Source organism: Equus asinus, chromosome 6 (genome assembly GCF_041296235.1).
Source record: "Equus asinus isolate D_3611 breed Donkey chromosome 6, EquAss-T2T_v2, whole genome shotgun sequence".
NCBI lineage: Eukaryota > Metazoa > Chordata > Mammalia > Perissodactyla > Equidae > Equus > Equus asinus.
The window spans coordinates 39,782,667-39,807,841 of NC_091795.1; the positions used below are offsets into that span (position 1 = coordinate 39,782,667).

Sequence of the window (25,175 nt, forward strand, 5' to 3'; positions counted from 1 at the left end):
AGGGTTCACTCATGTTGCTGCAAATGGCAAGATTTCATGCTTTTTATAACTGAGTAGGATTCCATTGTATATATACCACATCTTCTTTATCCATTCATCTCTCAGGGGGCCCTTAGGAGGTTGTTTCCAAGTCTTGGCTATTGTGAATAATGATGCAATGAACATACGGGCGCATCTATCTTTGCCAATTAGTGTTTCCACGTTCTTTCGATAAACACCCAAAAGTGGAATAGCTGGGTCATATGGTAGTCTTATTTTTAATTTTTTCAGGAATCTGCATTCTCTGTTCCATAGTGGCTGTACCAATTTACATTCTGACCAGCACTATATGAGGGTTCCCTTTGCTCCACACCCTTCCAACACTTGCCATTTCTTGTTTTTCTAATAATAGCCATTCTGACGGGCGGGAGGTGGTAGCTCATTTTGGTTTTGAATGCCCTTTCCTAAAAATTAGTCATGTTTCATACCTTTTCATGAGCCTGCTGCCCACTTGTATATTTTCCTCAGAAAAGTGTCTGTTCATAAGTATTGACTTGAGAGACCTGCCAGGTCCTCCTGAATCCACCTGGCCTGTCGCCACCTTTTCTCAACATCACTATCCTCCAAACCACATGAGAAAAACCTGCCGGAAGCGTCTGTCACACTGCGGGAGAGTGGTGGGTGTGCCTGTGCACTGGGTCGCGGCTCCACCTGCACAGGACTTGTGTGCCCAAGGGTCCAGAGTCACTCCCTGGGAAGTCTTGTGGGGCACCTGGAGGGGCTGAGCAGGGGAAGCGTGGGGGACAGGAGGCATACAAGGGAATGCAGTGGTTGGAGGGGAGTGATGTGAACAGTAAATAATTACCGTGAGAAAATTGGTAACTTACATTTCTAAAATTATTTTTATTGAGATATAATTCACATACCAGAAAACTCACCTTTTGAAACTCTAAATTCAGTGGCATTTAGTACATTCACAAGCTCAGGCAACCACCAGCATTATCAAACCCAACACATTTTCATCACCCCTAAAAGAAACCCTCTTAACCATTAGAGGCTGCTCCTCACTCCCTCCTCTCTCCAGACCCGGCAACCACTCATCTGCTTTCTATCTTTACGGACTTGCCTTTTCTGGACATTTCACACATCTGAAATATACCACAATACGTGACCTTTGTGTCTGGCTTCTTTCACTTAGCAGAAGGTTTTTCAACGTCCATCCACGTTGTAGTGTGTGTCAGTCTTTCATTCCTTTGTATGACTGCATAACGGAGCCACCACACTTGTTTATGCTTTCCTCAGTTCATGGACATTTGTGTTGTTTCTGCTGGTCATTTACATTTAATGAGAGCTTATATTGTGTCATGAAGCACCACGAAGTCACTCACCCCATTTCGCCCATAAGGAGACAGGCTTGGAGAGTGTCAAGAATTGGCCCAAGGTGAAGAGTCAGCAACTAGGGGAGCTGGGGTTTCAACTCAGGCAGGCAGACCTCAGAGGTAATAGATTCACAGGAGAGAACGTGAGAAAGGTACAAAAGGGGATTCAATGGAAATTCACCCTTCTCCCCAAGTTCCCCGGCCACCCATTTCCCTCCTCCCTTAGACACATTTACTTTTGCCACGCTGCGGATCCTTCCAGAGAGGTGATTTACACTCCAACGTGGAAGTATCACAGTTTACTCACTAATGTGTCCACTGATTTGAAATATCATTTTTATGCCACACTAAATTCTTACATGTGTTGGCATTACTATTTTCAGAGTTGGCCTGACTTTTTTGCTTATCTCTAATATTTGGCATTTCTCTAGAATTCATTTGCTCTTCTTATAGAATTTTTAAAATTTCCTCCTTCTCTTATTTCTCTTAAGACATTATCCATTGTGTTCATTCACTCTTGTATTATTTGTAATGTCATCTTCAGATAGGACAAACTACCTGGTTTCTTCAAAAAGTAAAGTTATTGAGAAAAAAAGAAACAAAGACAAAGAAAGTGGAGAGAGACATGGAAGGAGAACCCATAGATTAAATCAGACATCCGAGACCTAACAATCAAACGCCAAGTGTGGCCCTAACTTAGACCTAACTCAAACTCTTCAAAACAATTTCTATGACATTTAGGAGACAACTGCGAATTTGAGTGCTGACTGGATATTTAACAATAAACCAGGATATTAAGGAACAAAACTCTGACATTTTAAATGTATATATCAAAGATGAACAAGTGAAAGTATATGATATTGGGGATCTGCTTAAAAAACTATGGAATAGGGCGAAACAGGGAGGGGTAGAGAGGAGACACGACAGCCATCAGCTGATAAATATTCAAGCTGAAGGAGTTCATGGCTGGTCCACGAACACCACACCATTATGTCTGCTCCTGTAAATGCTTAAAATTTGTGTTAATTGTTAAAACAGGATGACACTGTAGAAGACTTTTTGGCGCTTTCTCAAAGGTTAAACGTAGAACTTCCACACGATCCAACATCTCTACTCCCACCTATACATCCAAAAGAATTCAAAGCAGGGATTTGAACCAATGTTTGTACACAATGCTCACAGCAGCATGACGCATAAGGGCCAAAAGGTAGAAACAACCCAAGTGTCCATCAACAGACGAATGGATACACAAAATGTGGTATGTACACACAATGGAATGCTATTCAGCCCTAAGAAGGAATAACATTTTGTTACATGCTGCAACATGGATGAACCTAGAAAACATTATGTTCAGTGAAAGAAGCCAGATACCGAAGGAAAAATATGTCGGATTCCGCTAACATGAGGCACCTAGAATAGGCAAATTCACGGAGACGTGAAGTAGAATAGAGGTCACCAGGGTCTGGGGGAGGGGAAATGGGGCTGTTAGTTTTTCAAGGTGACAGAGCTTTTGTTGAGGATGATGAAAACCGTTTGTTTACAGGCAGTGGTGACAGCTGCACAACATCATGAGTGCACTTAATGCCACTGAATTGTACACTTATGAATGGTTAAAATGATAAATATTGCTTACGTACATTTTACTACAGTAAAAAAAAAAAAAAACAAAAACAAGGAATACCTGAGTTCAAGTTTCAATTCTTCCTTTTCTGGGCCTCAGTTTCACCATCTGTGAAGTGAGTCACTGTCACCGTCTATGCTCTGGGCTCAGTGCAGAGGAAGCACTCAGGAGGGGACGTTAGTACCACTCCCACTTCATCAGCAAAGGCCTGCTGTGCGGATTCACTGCCTTAACGTGTGTGCACGCACTTTTTAAATGGCAGCTGCTGTACAGGCCTACCTCACTGTACTGTGCTTCGCTCTACCGTGCTTCACAGACGCCGCATTTCTTACAAGACCCCCATCAGCAACCCGATTACAACTTGCTGAAGGCTCAGATGATGGTTCATATTTTCAAGCAATAAGGTATTATTTACTTAAGCTATGTATGATGTCCCTTTAGATATAATACTATTGCAAACTTAACAGACTATGGTATCGTGTAAACATAACTTCTACATGCACTGGGAAACCAAATCATTAGTCTGACTCGCTTTATTGCGATATTCACTTTATTCAGTGACCTGGAACAGAACCTGTGATATCTGTGAGGTAGGCCTGTACAAATGTTAACAGACATTAGGTGTTATTGTTTCCCAAGGCTGTGGAACTGCCTAGAAGAAGGATAATTCTTTCCCACTGATAATGCCACACAGGCCAACAGAACATATGTGTTTCTCTATTATATCCAAAGATATTAGGAAACGAAAGCATAAAACTTAGAGAACTGTCTTCTATCAAGATACTTACACGTGCTCTCACAACTGCCCAAAATAAGTACCAAAGATACCATGGATACTCCATTCTTTTCTTTAGGCTACTACTGTTCTTACTAGAAGTTCACTTTACTTTGAAAATATAGAACAGGGGGGCCGTCCCCGTGGCGTAGTGGTTAAGCTTAGTGGGCTCTGCTTCGGTGGCCTCAGTTCACGAATTCAGATCTAAGGCACGGACCCACACCACTCGTCAGCCATGCTGTAGCACTGACCCACATACAAAACAGACGAAGACTGGCAGAGATGTTAGCTCGGGGCTCATCTTCCTCAAGCAAAAGAAGAGGAAGCGCGGCAACGTATGTTATCTCAGGGAGAAATCTTTCCTCAGGAAATATATATGTATGTATTTTTTATAATATATACTTTATAAATATACATAGAACATGGAAGTTCATAGAATTTCTTAAGCACATACAGAGGTTATTGCCAAATATTATATTTCAATTCACATCTTTACTCTCTTTTTCAGGTAGCAATTAGAAAAGTGTAATTAAGGAAAGCACTTGGTTCCCTTTTTGAAATACTACCCATGAGAGAAGGCCAGGATTACAACTACTGAATTACTATGCTTATTATACCATAAGAATGAAGACGGTTCCTTTCAATTAAGGGTTCCATTTACCTCTGGTTTGTATTAGTGGGGAGTGTGTGTTACATCAATAATCAGTCCAAGTTCTTCACTCTGCTCTCAGATTTTGCTGGAAACATCCAAGGGGTAACAACATTCTTCTACAACAAGATTCTTTTCCAAACTCTGTCAGAGAGAATGAAATAAGAAACAGCAATTGTGTGCTTCAAATCCTTTCTTATACTGTCATTCATTCAAGCCCTATGATGCTAACACACAGTGTGATTCAGAGGAAAGTTTCCACCCTTCTGGAAGTTACAAGCTAGATTACAATCTTTTCCCCCAGAGATTAGAGGGAAGAAAATAAGCTCACTTCTAGAGATTTACTTCTGTATTTGTGTCACGGGGGTACCTAACCAGACTGTAAACTCCCAGAAGGCAGGGACCACATCAGTGTTGTCCACCACTGCACCTCCAGCTCCAAGCGGAGTGCCTATGAGTAGGCACTTATAAATACTCCTAGAATATCTAAATAAATGAAGGATGGCTCTTATTGCTAAATATTCTTTTACGTATTTATCTTATTTATGTACTCTGTTCCACTGATCTGTGGTTACTCAAGGGCCAGCAACACATCTTTTAAAAAACTGACAGAGGTGGTCGGCCTGGTGGCGTAGTCCTTAAGTTCACCAGCTCTACTTCGGTGGCCCGGGGTTTGCAGTTTGGGATCCAGGGTGTGGACCCAGCACCGCTCATCAAGCCGCACTGTGGCAGCATCCCACACAAAAGAGAGGAAGACTGGCAGAGACGTTAGCTCAGGGCCAGTCTTCCTCATAAAAAAAATTAAAAGTAAAAAACTAATAGACTCATTTGTAGAGCAGTTTTAGCTTCATAGTAAAACGGAGCAGAAAGTAAAGAGTTCTCACTTTAACCATCTCTCCTTCACCCTACACAGCCTTTCCCACCATCACCATTCCATACCAGTGTGCTCCATTTGTTGTAATCAATGAAGCAACATTGACACATCATTATCAAAGTCCATAGCTCACATCACGGGTCACTTTGTGTTGTATAATCTATGGGCTTTGGCCAATGTACAATGACATGTATTTACCCCTAGAGTATCAGACAGATTAGCTTCACCACCCGAAAAATCCCCTGTGCTCCAGCAACACTTCTAGTATGGCTTAACATTTGGTAGGGCTAGGCAACCCTTTTCTACCTTCTTCCTTTTCAGAATTTTCCTGGCTATGTAAGTTTCTTTTGCTATACGAGCTTTAGAATCAGATGATATGAGATGATGTTAAATTTACAAATTACCTTAGGAAGATCTGACAGAGCTACGATGCTGAGTCTTCCACCGAACATTGTGAAAGGTTTGAAGACTGTATTAATTACAACAAGGCGTACAATCTCTCCTGTCAGTTTCTTCCAGACTTGGAGCTGGAGGATCATTACCATCTCCAGCTATCTGAACAACAGCCAACCTGAGGTAACTCATTTAGTCACAAACCGCTTAGGAAGCCTTCCTTGATTAACCCTGTCTGTTGTCATTTCCCCCTCCTTTCCATTCCTAGGCATTTCTGCTGTGGCATTTCTGTGACACATCATTTGCCACTTCACAGTCCACTGTGCCTGACACTCGACTGCCAAGTACTGAGGCAGCTTTGCCTTGGGTGACTTCCCTCAAACACCCAGGACACCTTGTCCCATTCCGCTGCCACGCAGGGGTCATTCATCTCCCTACCTCTACTGCGTGAACAGGGACTGCACTGGGAGTGGCCCTGCAGCTTCGCAATCCCCTTGATGGTGCCTTAAACAGTCCCAACACTGAAGAGAACACCTTGTGCACACAGAACTAGAAGAGGCTTCCTATAACCACGTCACACAGGAAAGATGTTGGCTGTGTGGAGGAAAGGAGACTGAAGAGTCTTCCTGCTTCTCCCTGCTGATGTCCTTGCAGAAAAGGGGCTGAGCAGGGACCCGGGGGAACCTCAGGATCCCCTTGCAGAGACCGTGGAGCAGGGACCGAGGAGTGAGGACAATCGCGGAGAGGAGGAGGAAAATAGGAGGAAATTCACAGGCACCGCCAATGCGGGTGGGGGTGGGCCGTCAGTTCACTCATTCTTCAACGACTGGGAAGTAGCTACGATGTGTCAAACACTAAACTTGGTGTTGCTGGATGTGAATCAGAACCATTTGTTTATCTATGAAATCACTAACGTTTAAGTTCAGAGATGCAGAAGAATTGACAGAGTAGGTGAAGAAGAAAGAAACCCTGACCTATGAGACACAAATTAAATAAATTCCCAATACAGTCAAAGTGGGCTCTTCCTGACACTAATCCACACTGTGCCGGGCAGGGTAACGAGACATGGAATCTCTTCTCACCTTTTTTAAGTCGGTCAAATGCTTTCCCCACATATTCCCTTTTTTAGTTAAAAGAGAAACACAATTTTTCAGTTTCCATACTGAAATCCTGACCTTGCTGATCCAGGGCATTTTTTTGGTTGTGATGAAGGGAGTGAGGGCGTCTTACTGGCGTTTAGTGGGTGAGGGTCACGGATACCAGACATCTTGCCAAATTCAAAACAGCCCCACAAATGGGTCTCACACCTGGATGACTTTTGAACGTCCTAGTCAACATCCATAGAGGTGTAAAAACTGTTCAAAAGTATCTAAGCCTTAGAACTTGACTCCATTTCACACGTAAACACAAAGGGTTTCTTCGCAGTTTTCACGGACATTGAATGTCCGGGACAGCAGTCACCTTGTCATCCTAGTGAAGACTGTACTTTGTTTCCTTTGGCAATCTACTAAGCACAGCTCACAACCATTGAAACTCCTGCCACTAGGCAACATACCCACCCAGATCAGTGAGCATGGGCAGCTTTGGCATTCATGGCGCAAGTAACTGACGATTTCTTTATTTTCAGTAAAGTCATGCCCAAGCATTGACATATGGAAATGTAAATACTTCTTACTCTATTCTAAATTACTTTATTTTACTTATCCTTTATATTATAGTCAGAGCACGGCATTGACTTTTTTTCTTAAACTTAAATATGGAAGCAGGTTGTATATATCTAAGAATTTCACTTCAGGAGAGTAAAGAGGATATTACAAAGTATCTGCTATAAAAAGGGGAAACGGAGTGAGACAGGGTTGAGGATACAGCTCTACACAGTGAATGCAGATTTCTGAAAGAATGCTAAATCAACCTTTGCTTATCTTTTCAAAAGAACTTTGAAAGCAATGAAATGAGTCCCCAGCATCTGGTGTCCAAATGGGAGACACTCTTTCCACCTAGTAACACACTTTTTGCGAGCCAAATTTGACATTAGCCTGTCTCCCTGTGTAGAATGAGGCTCCCTGAGAATGGAATTCACAGCCCACACAGTGGGTCCCCTCTGCTCTCTGCTTGGCATCTTGCTGCTCCCCTTCTTCAACCCCACCTAGTAACCACCTGTACTCCCCTTTTTCCTTCTTTCCCATCTTAAAAACAGATACAAGGCAACAAAACAGAGCAAACGTCTCCACAAACAAGGTCTAAGACACAGATGGCCAGCCCTTCTGTATCCCTGATAACCCAGCCCAGTCCCGAATGCTAAGGTTCATCAATACTCCCATGCTGACTGAAATTGTTTTATTATTATTATTATTTTATTGCGGAGACATTGGTTTGTAGCATTAGACAAGTTACTGGTATACATCATTATATATTTTGCTTTCTGTGTAGATTACATCATGAATCGAGCCACCCAAAGGCTAATTACGATCTATCACCACACATGTATGCCTAATTACCCACTCTCCCTCCCCTTTCCCCCTCTGGTAACCACCAATCCAATCTCTGTTTCTCTGTGTTTGTTTTTCATTGTTTTATCTTCTACTTATGAATGAGATCATACGGGTTTTGAGACTTTCTCCCTCTGACTTATTTCACTTAGCATAATACCCTCAAGGTCCACTCACGTTGTCATAAATGGCCGGATTTCATCATTTCTTATGACTGAGTAGTACTCTATTGTGTATACATACCAATCTTCATTTATCCATTCATCCCTTGATGGGCACCTAGGTTGCTTCCAAGTCTTGGCTACTGTGACTAATGCTCTGATGAACATAGGGGTGCATGTATCTCTATGCATTTGTGTTTCACGTTCTTTGGATAAATACTCAGAAGTAGAATAGCTGAATCATATGGTAGATCTATTCTTAAGATTTTGAGGAATCTCCATACTGTTTTCCCCAGTGGCTGCAGCAGTTTGCACTCCCACCAGCAGTGTAGGAGGGTTCCCTTCTCTCCACATCCTCTCCAACACTTATTGTTTCCTGTCTTGTTCATTATAGCCATTCTGACCGGAGTGAGGTGACACCTCATCGGAGTTTTGATTTGCAATTCCCTGATAGTTAATGATGTTGAGCATCTTCCCATGTGCCTGTTGGCCATCTGTATATCTTCTTTGGAGAAATGTCTATTCAGATCTTTCGCCCATTTTTCAATTGGGTTGTTAGTTTTTCTGTTGTTGAGACGTACGAGTTCTTTGTATATTTTGGATATTAACTCCTTATCAGATATATGATTTGCAAATATGTTCTCCCAATTGTTAGGTTCCCTTTTCGTTTTGCTGATGGTTTCCTTTGCTGTGCAGAAGGCTTTTAGTTTGATGTGGTCCCATTTGTTTATTTTTTCTATTGTTTCCCTTGCCCAGTCAGACAAGGTACTTGAAAATATCCTGCTAAGACCGATGTCACAGGGTGTACTGCCTAGGTTTTCTTCTAGAAGTTTAATGGTTCCAGGGCTTACATTCAAGTCAATCTATTTTGAGTTAATGTTTGTGCATGGTGTAAGATAATGGTCTACTTTCACTCTTTCGCATGTGGCCGTTCAGTTCTCCCGACACCACTTATTGAAGAGACTTTCTTTTCTCTTTTCTATGTTCTTGGCTCCCTTGTCAAAAATTAGCTGTCCATAGATGTGTGGGTTTCTTTCTGGGCTCTCGATTCTGTTCCATTGACCTGTGTGTCTGTTTTTGTGCCAGTACCATGCTGTTTTGGTTACTATAGTTTTTTAGTATATTTTGAAATCAGGGAGTGGGCCACCTCCAGCTTTGTTCTTTTTTCTCAGGATTCCTTTGGCTATTCGGGGTCTTTTGTTGTTCCATATAAATATTAGGATTCTTTGTTCTATTTCTGTGAAAAATGTCGCTGGAACTTTGATAGGGATTGCATGGAAAATGTAGACTGCCTTAGGAAGTATGGACATTTTAACTATGTTAATTCTTCAAGTCCAAGAGCATGGAATATCTTTCCATTTCTTTGTGTCTTCTTCAATTTCTTTCAGCAAGGTTTTATAGTTTTCAGTGTACAGATCTTTCACTTTGGTTAAGCTTATTCCTAGATACTTTACTGTGTTTGTTGCAGTTGTAGATGGGATGGTATTCTTAATTTCTCCTTCTGCTACTTCACTGTTAGTGTATAGCAACACAATGGATTTTTGTATGTTGATTTTGTATCGTACAACTTGACCATATTCATTTATTGTTTCTAAAAGTTTTTTAGTCAATTCTTTAGGTTGTTCTATATATAAAATCATGTCATCTGCAAATAGTGACAATTTCACCTCTTCTTTTCCAATTTGGATCCCTTTTGTTTCTTTTTCTTGCCTGATTGCTCTGGCTAAGACTTCCAATACTATGTTAAATAAGAGTGGTGAAAGTGGGCATCCCTGTCTGCTTCCTGTTTTTAGAGGGATAGCGTTCAGTTTTTCTCCATTGAGAATGATATTTGCTGTGGGTTTGTCATAAATGGCCTTTATTATGTTGAGGTACTTTCTTTTTATTCACAGTTTTTATCATAAATGGATGCCGTATCCTGTCAAATGCTTTCTCTGAGTCTATTGTGATGGTCATGTGATTTTTCTTCTTCATTTTGTTAACGTGGTGTATCACGATGATTGATTTGCAGATGTTGAACCATCCCTGTATCCCTGAAATACATCCTACTTGATTATGGTGTATGATCTTTTTAATGTATTGTTGTATTCAATTTGCTAATATTTTGTTGAGGATTTTTGAATCAACGTTCATCAGTGATGTTGGCCTGTAATTTCCTTTTTTTGTTGTTGTCCTTGTCTGGTTTTGGTTTCAGGGTAATGTTGGCTTCTCAGGAAGCTTCCTCTCCTCTTCAATTTTTTGGAAGAGTTTGAGGACAAGTACTAAGTCTTCTTCGAATGCTTGGTAGAATTCACCAGGGAAGCCATCTGGTCCCAGACTTTTATTTTTGGGGAGGTTTTTGATCATGGTTTCCGTCTCCTTACCGGTGATTGGTCTATTCAAATTCTCGATTTCTTCTTGATTCAGTTTTGGCAGGTTGTATGAGTCTAAGAATTTATTCATTTCTCCTAGATTATCCAATTTGTTGGTGTGTCGCTTTTCATAGTATTCTCTCATGATCATTTGTATTTCTGAGGTGTCCGCTGTAATGTCTCCTTTTGCATTTCTAATTGTATTTATTTGAGACTTCTTTGGTTCTTTGGTGAGTCTAGCTAAAAGCTTGTCAATTTTATCTTTTCAAAGAACGAGTTCTTGGTTTCACTGATTTTTTTCTATTGTTCTTTTAGTCTCTATGTCATTTATTTCTGCCCTGATGTTTATTATTTGCTTCCTTCTACTGATTTGGGCTTTGTTTGTTCTTCTCTTTCCAGGTCCTTTTGGCGCACCATTAGATGGTTTATTTGGGAATTTTCTTGTTTGTTGAGGTAGGCCTGAATTGCTATACACTTCTCTGTTAGAACTGCTTTTGCTGTATCCCATAGATCTTGGCGTGTCGTATTTTCACTTTCATTCGTCTCCAGGTATTTTTGATTTCTCCTTTGATTTATTCATTGACCCAACTGTTGCTCAGTAGCATTAGGGTTAATCTTGACAAATCAGTGGCTTTTCTGATTTTCTTCCTGTAGTTGATCTCTAGTTTCATACCTTTGTGGTCAGAGAAGATGCTTGGTATTATTTCAATCTTCTTTAATTTGTTGAGACTTGTTTTGTGGCCTAATATGCGTTCTATCCTGGAGAACATTCCACGTGCATTTGAAAAGAACGTGTATTCTGCGGTTTTGGGATCAAATGTTCTATATATATCTATTAAGTCCATCTGGTCTAATGTGTTTTTTAAGGCCGACATTTCCTTATTGATCTTCTGTTTGGATGATCTATCCTTCGGTGTAAGTGGAGTGTTAACGTCCCCTACTATTATTCTGTCACCGTCTATTTCTCCTTTTATGTCTGTTAATAATTGCTTTATATACTTAGGTGCTGCTATGTTGGGTGCACAGGTATTTACAAGTCTTATATCCTCTTGTCGGATTGTTTCCTTTATCATTACGTAGTGCCCTTTTTTGTCTCATTACAGTTTTTGTTTCAAAGTCTATTTTGTCTGATACAAGTATTGCTATCCCAGCTTTATTTTCTTTGCCATTTGCATGGAGTAGCTCTTTCCATCCTTTTACTTTCAGTTTGCGAGGGTCTGAAGTGTGTGTCTCTGATGTACAGCATATGTCTCAGTCTTACTATTTTATCTAATTGGCCATCCTATGCCTTTCGATTGGAACATTTAGTCCATTGACATTTAAAGCAGCTATTGATAAATATGTACTTATTACCACTTTTTTACTTTTTTTCTGGGTGTTTTAGGAGTTCTTCTCTGTTCCTTTCTTTTTCTCTTGCTCTCTTCCCTTGTGGTTTCATGGCTGTCTTTAATATTATGTTTGGGTTCCTTTCTCTTAATTATTTGTGTATTTATTATAGGCTTCTGGTTTGTGACTACCATGAGGTTCATATATAATAATCTAGGTATACAGCAATCTATATTGAGTTGAAGGCCTCTTTAGTTTGACTTCTTTCTGAAAGCTCTACTCTTTTACTCCCCTCCTCCCCCATTTTCTTTTTGATATCATATCTAACATCTTATTTTGTGTGTATCCATTACCTTGTTATCATTGAAATAGGTAATTTTAGTACTTTTGTCTCTTGACCTTTTTATTATCTTCATAGGTGGCTGATCTGCTACTTTTACTGTATTTTTGCCTTTACCAATGATTTCATTGACTTTTTTGGGGATAATTTTCTTATTCCTATTGTGGTCTTCTCTTTCTCACTTAAATAAGGTCCTTTAGCATTTCTTGTAGAACTGGTTTCTTGGTGATAAACTCCTTTAATTTTTGCTTGTTTGGCAAACTCTATCTCTCCTTCCATGCTGAATGATAACCTTGCCAAGTATTCTTTTTTTCCTTTCAGCACCTTAAATACCATGCCACTCCTGGCTAGCTTCTAATCTTTTGGCTGAGAAGTCAGCTGATAGCCTTATGGGGTTTCCTTTGTATGTGCTTACTGCCTTTCTCTCACAGTTTTTAGGATTCTCTTTTTATCTCTAATTTTGGATATTTTAATTATAACGTGTCTTGGTGTGGGCCTCATGGGTTTATTTGGCTTGGTGCACTCTGTGCTTTCTGTGCCTGGCTGTTTGTATCCTTCCTTAGGTTAGGAAAGTTTTCAGCTTTTATTTTTTCAGATAGATTCTCTGCTGCTTTGTCTCTCTTTTCTCCTTCTAGGACATCTATACTACAAATGTTAGTGTGCTTTATGTTGTCCCAGAGTTGAAATCGTTTAAATTCAATTATTTCACTTCATGGTTTATTTTTAACTCTCATACAACTGATGCCATCAAACACAATCAGTGCACAACTTCAAGTTCATATTTTGAAAGAATATCCAATGGAAAAGGGGCTGTGAACTTCACTTAGTGCTAGGAGTTACAGCGAAAAGCAGTATTTGAGCTAACTTCTATAGGATCGGGGAGAATTAACTGAAACTAACTCAGTGAATCTGAAGGATAGAAAGTGAGGGCAAAAGGGGCACAAGACGGGGCTGAAGAAGCAGAGAGGATTCTAGACCAGGCAGACTCTTCAAGGTCAGAGTCAAGAGTTCGCTTTTATTCTGAAACAATCCTTTTGAGCCATGCTTCTGATCAATGTTCCAACTCGCCTATTAAAAAGAGTTCCTGTGTGAAGAATGGCTTGGAAGGAAAGGAGAGTAGATACATGCACACTAGTCAGGACCTAAACGCAAAAGATCAGGCAAGTTCTGTAAGAGGATGCTGAGGGAAAGAAGGTGACACATTCCAAGATATTCAGGAGATAAGATGAAGCGGACTTCGTGAGGTATGAGATGGAGGAAACGAAGGTCTCAAAGGCAAAGTTTCGCAGTCAATCATTTGAACTATAGAGGAAGATCTCTCCAATGAGACCTGGTGAGAAGCACCAGGTGCCCTTTGTGATTCCTGGACGCAACACAATCCAACATTTTCCATAGAAAGTTCAACAGTACTGGAGGGCTTTTTCACTCAAACTTAGCTCTTATTATTCACATTTTCCACGCCAAAACAACACGATTTGAGGAATCGAGCAGGACTCAGTTTGGATAATTAAGTCCTGTCCCCAGCATTGACAGACCATCCTAAAAAGCAGTCCGTATGCCTCATATCAGAGCAGCAATGGCCAGAACCTTGTTTTCAAAAGGATGGGGAGAAATCAGAACATCTCAGACTGTTTGTTTCGGCTACTGCTGGCAAGCAGCCAGCCAGTCAGTGCCTCCGAGCAAGGGCAGAGGGGCCAAGAGCCCTGCAGCGGCAACAGTGACAGACAGGGACCCCAGTGGACGAGGCCCAGGCCCAGGAGCTAAAAGGCGGCAGGACCGCGCTCAGGAGCCAAGGCTTATTACCTTTCGGAGACATGGTTTCCACCCTTCCTCTTGGCTGAAGAACGCCCGGACAAGTAGGGTCCCTGGACTGGGCGTGGCAGGTACGAAACCACTGTCTCATGCGGGCCCAAGATGCTGACCATCGAATGCCAACAGTGAGAAAGTCCCCCGTCCGGGGCGCTCGGGAACAGAACAAGTCCCCCAACTGCAAGCACCTCGGTAGCAATCTAGGCAACCATCATCCTTACTACTGCGCATGCGCTACTTCCCATCCTCATGACGTCACCACGCCGGCGGCCTGAGAAGCTGGGTTAGTAAACAGGACTCTGGTGGCCACAGCGCCCTCCTTCGCTTGAGGACAGAACTACAGCTCATGCAGATCACGGCACGTTTGTCAAGGCCTTGAGATTTCAAGCAATATGGGACATGGAATGAAAGGTTTTTTTCCCACTTCCCCAGTTCCTTGTGTGGTTGTCCTGATATTTTCCAAGTGCTCACATTCACTCGTATATTTTATATAAATATTTCTTTGTACCTATATGCATAGACTCGATTTCGTGTAAAAGCAGCACACTCTATACATCCTACAATCAACCCTGGACACTGAACTTCCCAGTCCATTTATTCATACATCCATTCTATTCTTGCTAATGCTTGCATAGTATTACATGGCTTATAATTTACCATAATTCACATGATGAGTCCAATACTGATGGACTTTTAGTTGGTTTCCGGTTTTTTGTCCTCTGTTACAGACGGACTGCAATGTGAACACCCTCGTGCGTGAATACAGCTACTTTTAAATTCTTAGAAGTAGAATTACTAGAAAGAGGACATGCAAACTTAAAATTTTGAAAAGTGCTGTCTAATTACCCTCCAAAACCATTGTAACGACCTACCCTCCCACTTACAGTGAAACTTTATTGGATTCCTATCCTGTGCCAGGTATCAGCTAGAGGGTGATGGTATGTATATTGTAGGAAATACCAAAAAATAACTGAGAGTGATAAGAGTGGATCTCAAGGCTACAATTTCCACACAGTATCAGGCACAGGGAGCAGTACCTGTTAGAAAAACCCTTAATCTGGCTACAAGGGGAACAGCAAAGAACACCACGTCCTACAACAGGTCTGAAGGCAGAAGGGGCACTAAATTTCAGATTAAACCGTAGATAATTCTAATAGCAAAGGTTTATTTACTATTTTCTACTTTCTGAAAATATCTTACAAACACTGTTAACAATCTTTACAGCCATTTCAGTGCTAGGTAAACGGAGGGTCAGAAAGATCAGAGTTCTAAAATAAAGGAATGAACGAACGGCAAAAAGATCACTAGCTTTAACATTTCTGGGACAATCATAGTGTAACCAAGTTCGAATGCCCAAGCATTTACAATTCGGAAATCTTCTACATTATTAAACATGGATCAATATTAGTAAATTGCTATCTGGAAAAAGAACGACATATGTGAGCACACCATCGTTTGCAAACTTACAACTCAGTACATTCAAGTTTGGTGCTACATCATAAAATATTCCTTTGGAATCTATGAAAAGTAATATCCAACCGGTGTGTAGTGGCCTAAAAGTACATCCGGTACAAACGTCTATAGACACGACTACAGAAAATATGACATACATCGATCAGAATCTAGAAAGGCTATATGGGTCTTGCACTTCCCATTTGCTAAGTGACACAAGCTTGGGGTGGGAACACACTCAGTTGACACAAGAAAATACAGACCTAAGCATAAAACGCTTTTTAGAAACTATGGGAACCGGCAAAGCGTAGGCCTTCCAGGGTGTGAATCCAACCTGAGGTTAAAAAACGCCAGAATAGGTATGCAGGACACTGGAATGGAAAATACAGGAGCAAGGCATATTTGGATCACCAAACAGCTAAGCAGTTGACACTAACAAAATCTGCCAGTGTCTTGTAGGGCCCCAGGGAACATGCAGGAGTGTGAGGGACTCTAGGCCTTAATTAAATGAAAACGTGACGATGGGGAGAGTAAGGAAGAGCCTCAGGGGTAGAAGGACAGGGCATGTTGCGTGAAGACAAGTCTCAGTTATCCCCATGGGTACGAAATGCAGGAAGTGGCTCTATGGGACAAGACAGTGCCCTAACTATTAAAAAAAAGGCTTTCTGTGAGTGTAGGGCTTGATGCTCAGTTCCACAGCGTTGGACTCAAGCTTGGAAGTTTCTCCCAGCTTCACTTAAGATTCTATTAGAGGCTAATATGACGCTGAGTCTGCAAGCTAAGGTTAAATGCCCAGAACTACGGAGAGAATGTAGTTACAGAGGCCGGGAACCAGGAAAGGCCTAAGTAAGGGTTTGCCTAACTAGATTGGATGTTGAAAGTGAATATTTTCTTGTATAAACATTTGACTGCCACCTGAATTTGTCTTACCACAATTGTTCCAATCTTACGTCACCCACCCTAACCTGCAGTAGCTCTGGATCCCCTTCATTTCCATGGGAACATAGAAAAAAGAGAGAGACTGGTTTAACTTGCGGATATCTAGGATATGTTGTTAGCCTCCTGTTACATCCTCATGTCAGGGAAGTAGGCTATTTGAGGTATGAAGCTGAGGGGCAAAAAATTTCAAACGTGAGCTCAAGCCATATCTCGACACTGCAACACCCTTCACAATTTCTCCTCGGGTAAACACCCCCGCCATCACTCAAAGCATTCACATTTCATAACAGGAAAAATAAGCCTATAAATGAAATGTGTGTCTCTGGAGGTCACATCTAGCAGCTATCTTCTCGTGGCCTCTGGCATCTTGGATCACACACCTAGGCATCCGAAAAGTCTGCCACCAAGGAAAATGACTGCATGCAAAGATTTCCTCCCCAAACCAGCTGACTCCACATACAAATCAGCAGCAACTCAGCCCTCGCCCACTGTCTCACAGTCACCAGAGTGGTTAGAGAGAAGAGCACTAAGCAGGGGCACAAAAGCAGAGGCTCCCAGGCCAGCCGGGTGCACTGCACACATCTGCCCCTTAGGCGTGAGGGCACCGTGCAACTCACCACAATGCTTCTCACAGTCCCCTCGTAAGTTTCTCCACAGAACCCTTCAGGTCAAGTTAGTTCATGACGCTTCAAAATGAACAATCAGCAGGAGAACAGCATGTGATCTGTCTCCCAGTGTTGGATCCTTAAAAACGGAACCAGGAAAAACACGGAGACAGACCCAGAGCATTTGAAAACGACCCATATTCTACAAACATACCAATGAATAACATAAATCGTGCAATATCACATAAAACAAAATGAGGCAAAGTAATTTAAGGTTATTCTCTTAAATGTACAGAATTCGTGGCTGTTGCTGGACCATCCAGTGACATTAAAAAATATATACTGAATTGTCAGTTCCGTTAATACAAAGTGAGGCCAAAATGTATCAACCTGTTTCTCAAGAAACCCAAAAATCCACAGGCAACTCTCTTTTTCTGTCCCTTTCACCTTGCCTCTTCCCTATTCTCCACGAATGTCCTCCTCTTTCTCTCACTATTCTCCTCTGCATGTCGCTTGGCCTTGCCCACAACCATGGCCGACAGAGAACCCTAGAGGCCCAATGTTCTACAGTGGCTGTTTCCAAGAGGGAGGAAGCTACAGCAACTGCCACACCGGATACACTCAGAGGAGAAGGAAAGGGGAGGACCCCAAATGACTCTCACGTATAAAAGCGCAGGATGGCAGGAGGCCTGTGTGGCCAAATGAGCCAGAGGTAGCAAATTATGGGCAAAAGAATTGCAACCCAAGGCTGGAAGAGAAGACCTCTGCCCTCAGCTGTGTCTCTGGCTCCCTGGCATATGCTTCTAATGGGCAGACGCCATTTTCAGAAGCATCAGGCACTGGAAAGAAGACCTCTGCTGCTGGGATTGAAAGGAAGTAACATCCAGGCGGGGGAGAAGCAAGGGCGAGGCTGGTCCCAGAAACAAGGCCTATAATGCAGAAAAAAGAAAAGGGGAGCAGCAGAGAGATGCAAGTCCAACCTAGCCCAGCCCAGCTCAGTCCAAGGAAGGTAGGATTCAAGGAGAAGAAACTGAAAGAGAAGAGCCTTGAACCACATCATTCCCCACAAGGGGCACTCAACAAACCTCACCCTACTCTTTCACCAAGTTACAGAAAGAACTCATTAATCCCTTCCTTTGCTCCTTAAAAGCTTCAACAAGTTCACAGTTAGATCAACTGATAGGAGTTCAAAACAACTGTATTGAGTCAATCTACATGTCCCTTTCCTTCCTCACTAAGGATATTAATTAACTGTACCTAAAATTATAAATGTACAATAATTCAAAATGTATAATTTATAGACTAAAATAATCATGAGTTAATTATATTAATGAACATCTATAAGGAACGTTGAGAAGATTCCCTAATATAAGAGCCTGGGGAAGAGAGACTATGGCATCTGGCTCCTAGGATGTCACCTCCCCAGAGCTCAGCCACGCAAGTGCTGCTGTAGCTCTCCCCTGACTCCCTCCACCCAATCCTATCTTCTTGTGGGGAATCTGGCCGCCCTATTGGTTGTCTCTTACCTTTACACTGCCTGCTCTGTAACATCGTTCTCCCCCTGGACCTACTGCCACCTGGTAGAATCTTGGGGTTTCCATGGAGTTGCTGGTAAATAAATTTGGATCATTGCAAGTGACCAGTGTGACCAGCGACCTTCGTACTGGACACACCGCTCTTTGGCGGCAGCCACTCAGACTTCCTCTGGTATCGTCTCCTCATTCCTTGCATCTGCAGTTGATGCTTCCTCTTCTTTTCTCACCATGTCAGGTAGCGAAAGAAACTTTTAAATGTTTTTTGTTATGTCTTTTTGCCCCCAAAAGAGCATGGAAAAATGAGGGAAAGTATTGAATTAGAAACCTGGGAGAGTAATTTCACATTTTACTTTGACATGCATGAGCTGTGTGACTTTGGACAAGTCGTCGACTCTCTCACAAACTCTGTTTCCTCCTCATCTCTCACATCAGGATATTACAACTGTTGTTCCTTCTGCTCCTTTTCTTTTCTCATATTGAATCTTAAAGGGCACCCAGGTAGAAATGAAATCAGAGACTTCTTGAGAGTGTTCCCTGAGAAACAGAGAGAAATCCTAGGTGATGCAGAAAACTAGTAAAATATACCCAGAGGTTTCATCTGCAATGGTCTCCCTCCACTGACATTTCAACTCTAGTACTTCAAATTTAGGGTGCGTCAAATAGCAATATTCACATGTTCTGGAATTTTCTACCTAAATGAGGTGAAAAGGAAAATAGGGTAGGAGATGGAGAGTACTGGGCTACAGGGGGACTAGTTCTTCAAAGGTCAAGAAGTTGAGGATTGTTTTCATCAGCACAGGCCAACAGGAACCTAGAGGGCTGAGGAAATAGAAGAATGAGGAGGAGAGCAAGGAGGAGCTCTCCAGGAAAAAGAGGTGGTTTGGCATGAAATGCTGAAGGAACCAAAGATTTTCAACTGAAGCAGGAAGAGCACAGAGAGAGATGTGCTCAGAGCAGGATGAAGCACAGCTGACTTCAGCAAACGCTCACATTCATAGCCGAGGAAGGCGAGTAAGGCAGGGGAGGGCATCGCCAGGAAAAGCAGCTTCTCAGACTCAGACTCACTTGTTTGCTTTTTTCTCTTGCCTCTCTGAACATGGATGGCACCTGAGAGTTTGAATATACACATTTCAGAGATCTTTTAGGAATGACACTTCCTATAATCCAGAAACTGATAAAGTCGTTATCCAGAGGGCAGGAGGCAACAGAGTTTCTACTGTTTTATTCTCATTTTTCAACTATGCAGATGTTATGCCTGTTAAAAATAAAACATAAATTTAAAAAAAAATAATATCCCCTAACTTGAATCAGAAGGATTAATTCCTTACTAGCTGTTCCTTGCTGGGTCATGATCAGAGAAATAAGAACGGGCACAGTAACGGAATTCCTTTACACTTAGGATGTTGCTCTCAGCTTTGTACCAGTTTTCACTGAAATATCACTCTGCTCGTATTGTGGCCAGATGTACATTCACATTTATAGCATTTAATGCCTTTCAGGTGAGTTTTATTCATATAGCTTCTCTGTGGGCACGTAATGGCTAGGAATTCATTCAAGATCACCTTCCACTCTGGGCTGGTTTTGGTAAATAGTATTCACTACAATGGAGGCAGCAATACTCACTTTCACGACACAGTATGTGTGATACAGAATTTCATTTATTAGTAAACTTATTATGCTTTAGTGCTTGCTACATACCTCAGTTTTCATATATCAGTATAGTTATTTTTAGTTCTGTGATAAAGGTTTTCCATGATTTTTTACAGAAATTGTCTTTCTCCCTATAACAGATATGCCACATACAACTTTCATTCATGTATGAATTATTACTAAGATTATAATCATTATTACTATAACTACAGATGAGTAACCCGATGCTCAGAGATTAAATTACAGTTTTCTTTCAAAAAGCACTTCTTGGGATGCACACCCTCAGGCAATCCTGTGGAGGTAGGATCAGAAACCAGGCTTGAAGAGGGTAAGAGTGACCCTTTACACCTACCACCCGGACTGACTACTGGGTGAACTCTAGGGAACAGCACGTGAACTGCACGAGCAAACAGACCCTGAAGAAGACAGTGCTAACAGCTGCACTGTTTTCTAAGGGACCAAGAAAACACCTTATTAGGAGGTCTCCTTCTCCCGGGTTCTGGTAGTGGAACAGTCAGAGCAGAGTCCTGGCAAGAAGTCAGGAGACAGGCTCTGTGACCTGGTGATGATGCTGCCATAATGGGAGAATCGGACCACTCCAGCTGACCTCTCTGAGCCTCAGTTTCCTCACTCGTACCAGGAGAATGTTAGAACAGAGCATCTCTGAGGACGTTCTACTTCTAAAATGCTTCTATTCTAGCAAAGAGTAGATGAGTCAGGACTAGGGGAGGCTCAAGGGAAGGATGGACAGCGAGAAGGGGCTTCCAGCCTAGACAACAAGGTGTGAACCACACCGCTTGGGGCTTCTGCACATCTCTGCCGCAGCTGGGAGCACAGGCAGTTACACAGAAAGGAACAAACTGCACCCGGCCTTACAACCACCATAAAGGGGTGGATGTTCGCTATCTCAGTGAGCAGGGGATGAGAGGCTTCCTCATGCAGCAACCTTGAGATGATGCTTCTCAAACATTGTCAGAGTTGATCAGTCTCACTGAGTTTTTCTTCACCCTCTTGTTCCCTACAGAAAATTTCCAAAATCCATTTTTACTTGGAACTCCAAGCTCCCTGCAGCTCTCTCTTCCTGTGGTGAGCGATGCAGCTTCCCTAGCAGGAAGTGTCTGCAATTTCTCCAGAGTCTCTGCTCCAGCCGTCAGTTCAGGATGGCTACTGCCATCAGCCTCGGGCACCTCTTCCCAGCCACTCATGGGCAGCGCCTACCTTTACCAACATTCTAGCACAACCACGCTGTCTGGAGTGACTGGCCAGAGCCAGAGCTCCACCTCAGCTGCTTCCTATCCGGGTCTCTTTGAGTGGGGTGTCCCAGGAAGCACTGCACAGGAGTCCTCTTCACTCGGAGACTGCACTCTGTCACTGGCCACGACACAGCGGTTTCTTCCATGTATATGGCAGCACACTATGACAGAACTTCAGGTGCCAATAACCTGGTCCCACTGTATCCATCACTTTCCACCAGCCTTGTTCAGGGAACACCATCTCAGGTTCCAAATCAGGGACACAGCCTGTCACTTCCCTACCAGGAAGGAAGCCAGGTGTACTACTATGGTCACGGCACACTGGGGCCTCTGCTGTCTGGAGAACTTGGCCCCTGCCTGCAGTCCTACGGCTCTGTGTCCTACACAGGAGCTGGGGCCTCTGCTCCTCAACCAGAAATGGTGTTGGTACTAAAGGAGATTCAGCCCACACATGTCCTTCCACCAGCCTCCACCTCTGGGGTCTGCTACGCTGCGTCTGCTCCAGCCATCCCACAAACCAGATCTCAAGGTGAGTACAAACAGCAAGAAGGCAGAGAAAGGAGGTCTGCATCCAAAATCAGGGTCAAATCTGCAGCTGGGAAGCGGCGAGGCCACAGACAGGTAGAACTGAAGTCCTGACACGTTAGTGCACACTACCCTCGCTCAGTGCTCCCCATTTCAGACACGACATAAGAGCACATAATACAGGTCAGAAGGGGGCAGTGTAATGCCCACCTACACTTCATGGCTGAGAACCCCAAGAGCACACCAAGGGACCCCACAAGTCTCATTGCTCCACCTGCTAAGTGCCCTGTACCACCACACACAAATGAACTCCCTGTCCTGATGTACAAGTTCAGTCTCCTGGGAAGGCGCTTCAGAACCCTCATTCCCATAGCGTCAGGTTAACTTTCTGCCACTTTCCTGATACCGGGAATAAGACCTTGTCTCCCCAGATCCCGTCCAAACTCAGTGGGCTAAGAATCTGTCCTTACTTATAAATTTCATCAGGAAGAGCTCCACTCCCTATCCTGGTCCGCGGTGCGAGTGTTCTTATTCTCTCAGGAGAATGCTAGCAATTGTGAAATGTCTCATACTTCAAAAATCTCTTTTACTTTTTAATTCTCCTATGACAATCCTATGAAATACAAAGAAAACCAAGGGACAATGACATCCAATGATCACCAGTAAGAACCAGAACACTCGCCTCTTATCTCCTAGTACAGGGCGCTGTCCATGATCCTTAAGAGCCAGGAGAAACGCCTTGCCCATCGGGGGAAGGGACGTGGTTGCTGCACTGGTGTCTAAGGGGGAACACCTCACCCACCGAGGACTCACTTCATCCTTGCTTCCTTTGTAGTGGTGGAAACGTCCCTGGGGATGGAGACTTCCCTGGGGCTGGAATCGCCAAGCCAGAAAATTTACCTACAGCAAGCTCCAGAATTCCCCAAATCCTGCAGTAGCAGAAATACCCAGATGCTGCAGAGTGACCCACCAGCTGAGCTTGGGGATCTTTCACTGACAGCTCCAGTCCACACTTCTAACAGTGACCTCCTGGCACTGTCTCCAAATCCAAAGAACTGGGATGAGTTTAACACCAACCTTGCAAAGCCCCTGGATCCCGACCAGATCCCAATACAAAACCAAGATCCGCTACTACAGCCTTTAGAAATTCCTGATATTCTCCAGCTCCTGGCCTGCATCGATCCCCTCGGGCCAGAGGACCACCCTGCTTCCGAAAACGCTGATCTGGGAAAGAGTAGCCTGAGTCTTGAGGGCCAAGGGACACTGGAAAACGGGACCGAGGCTAGCGGTGGCCTTGCAGACATCGCTACACTGATGGAGGATGGTCACCTTCCCCAACTATTCGACCCCTTGAAAGACCTTGATCAACCCCAAGGCCCCGAGCTGATCCAAGCCAAAGAGACAGGAGCCATCGAGTCCATCCAGCTGTAGGAAAAGTCAAGTAGCAGAAAGGATGCCTCCGATAACACCAGGAAGAACAAACATCAGGCCTCTGAGCCTCTCGATGGTGCTCCCAAGGCCAAAATCCAGCCAAAGGACCCGGAGTGCCTGTCAGGGGGAGAAGGGCTTATTTGCAATGCTGCAGCCAGTGACAGGGCTCCTGAGAACGAGGCCGAGCACTCCAACAGCAAACCTCAGAAAGCCGCACCCAGCAGGATCAGTACAACTAAGAGCCATGGGCAGGAAAGGACCAAGAGGACCAGAGGAAACAACCCCAAGAAAGCCGGAGAGAGTCGGCAGTCAGGGACTGAAGTCAGGGTGGAAGAGAAGCCAATGATGCCCAAGATGAAGCGGAGGAAGAATCAACCCGAGCTGAGCCAAGAAACCTTTAAGCGGCCTCGAACCAGCCTCGGCCAGCACATGCTGGAGTCGGTGCAGGTGTTTCATGCTCTGGGGAGGAAGAGGGAGAAGAACACCGGGCCCTCTTCCTCCCGGGCCCTGGGAACCTGCAGCAACCCCAAACACCCCCAGCCCTGCCCAGCTATCAAACCGTGGCTGGATACCCCACTCAAGCGTCAAGGTCCTTTGGAAACTCGAGTCCAAGCTCAGAAACCAGATGGCAGGGCTGAAAAACAGTGTCCACCTCCATCCCGGGATGAGCTGACACCTCCTGGGAAGGTCAGGTTGGTACCTTTGCCTTTTCTGACCGTGGACAAGCCTCCAGCTCGACCTGTTCCTCGGAGGCCACAGGCTCTGGCCTCACATCGGCCTGCTGTGGCAGACCCTGCCCGGCCTGCTTCCATCAACTCAGCTCAACCAACTGCAGTCAATTCCACCCACCCAGCTCTTGCATCTTTGACAGGTCCTGCCAGACCAGCTCGGCCAATTTCCACCAACCCCGCTCGACCGGGTTGGACCAACCCCACCCGGCCTAGCGGCCCTCAGTGTCCTGCTTCAAGGCCTGCACCTTACAGAACAGCATCTTGCACTTCTCTCCAGCAGGAGCCCGTTCCCACTGCTGTGCCCATGCTCCGGGCCCCGCCCAAGCCTCCCGCCCAGTATCTACTGGAGGATTTCAGCAAGCAACCAATTCCATGGAGGAAACCCGTCATTCCAGGGCCAGTGATGTCAGAGCCCATCACACAGGAACAGAGGCCAGAGTGGGAGGCCATGAAGAGGCAGGCTCAACAGGAGCGTGAGAAGGCTGCCAAGTACACCTCTTGGGGGAAAGTGCAGTTTTTCATTGAGAGGGAAAAAGAAATGGAAATTTCTCGATACTATGGCTACGCGATATAAGGCTGCTAGGGCTCTTGGTGCCCCTTTGGGGTCCAGATGTTTTTCTATAGATAGATAAGAGTTATATATTTTGATATTTTAAAAATTTACTAGAACAATAAATAGCAGTACTAGTTAATAGATGAGTAATAAAGAAGCCTTTTGTCTTGGAGATGCTGTTAACTGTGGTTTCTCTTTGGTGGGGGTGGGGATCAAAGGCTTCATGAGAAAAAAGAAGTGACGTTGGATGGGAGAAAGAGGGAAAGGCATACAAAATGATGAAACAGGCAGGAAGTGGGTCTAGGGCTGGGGTAGCCAAAAGGGGAGAGATTTTAGGGGTTTAGAAAAAGAAGCA

At 43.6% G+C, this 25,175-nt stretch overlaps 1 long non-coding RNA gene and 1 pseudogene across 1 annotated transcript; one reads left to right on the top strand and one right to left on the bottom strand.

Annotated features, from left to right (window-relative positions):
* Positions 1 to 865: 865 nt before the first annotated feature.
* On the bottom strand, positions 866 to 14,373 carry LOC139045499 (uncharacterized). Its single transcript, XR_011503922.1, has 3 exons — positions 14,141 to 14,373; positions 4,416 to 4,547; positions 866 to 1,471 (listed from the first exon to the last, which is right to left on the bottom strand). It is a non-coding gene; the product is annotated as an uncharacterized lncRNA (long non-coding RNA).
* Positions 14,374 to 16,119: 1,746 nt separating this feature from the next.
* On the top strand, positions 16,120 to 24,946 carry LOC139045469 (uncharacterized protein C2orf78-like; annotated as a pseudogene).
* The last annotated feature ends 229 nt before the right edge of the window (positions 24,947 to 25,175 follow it).